This window comes from Cynara cardunculus (assembly GCF_001531365.2).
Source record: "Cynara cardunculus var. scolymus isolate 2C chromosome LG 14, CcrdV1, whole genome shotgun sequence".
NCBI classification, from domain to species: Eukaryota; Viridiplantae; Streptophyta; class Magnoliopsida; order Asterales; family Asteraceae; genus Cynara; species Cynara cardunculus.
In genome coordinates, this window is record NC_037541.1 from 4970908 (window position 1) to 4971844 (window position 937).

Sequence of the window (937 nt, forward strand, 5' to 3'; positions counted from 1 at the left end):
TGGAAGGGAAGAAGCCAGTCAAGTGCAAGTGGGTATATAAACTCAAGGAGGCCGTTAAACCGGGTGATAAGCCAAGGTACAAAGCTCGTTTGGTTGCAAAAGGGTATAGTCAAATACCAGGTATCGACTATACTGATATTTATTCACCTGTYGTTAAACATACATCTATTCGTRCATTGTTGGGATTAGTTGCTTCTAAGGATTATGAACTAGAGCAACTAGATGKTACTACAGCATTCTTAAATGGTGAGCTTGAGGAAGAGATCTTTATGCAACAACCTGAAGGGTTTGTAGTTCCGGGCAAGGAGGACTACGTATGCAAGTTGAAGAAATCTCTCTATGGTCTCAAGCAATCTCCGAGACAATGGTATAAGAGGTTTGACTCATTTGTGACCGGTCACGGGCTGAAAAGGTGCACCTATGACAGCTGCGTTTACTACAAGAAGTGTGACAACGGGTCAATGGTCTATTTACTCATATACGTGGATGACATGTTAATCGCAGCGAAAGATATGAAGGAGATTCAAATAATAAAAGACTAGTTGAATGTTGAATTCGATATGAAGGACTTAGGGGCTGCCAAGAAAATCTTAGGGATGGAAATTGTGCGTGATAGAAGTTCAAGGACCTTGTTTCTTTCTCAAAAGAGCTATAATGAGAAAGTCCTACGCCGGTTCAATATGCATGATGCGAAACCAGTCACCACACCCCTAGCGGCTCACTTTAAGCTATCATCCGCTCAAAGTCCTATTTCCGAGACTGATGTGTCTTACATGACACGTATACCATATTCCAGTGCCGTTGGTTCTTTAATGTATGCTATGATTTGCACACGCCCTGATCTGGCCTATGCAGTCAGTGTGGTTAGTAGATTTATGGCAAATCCGGGCAAAGAACATTGGAAAGCTGTCCAATGGATTTTTCGTTATCTCCGAGG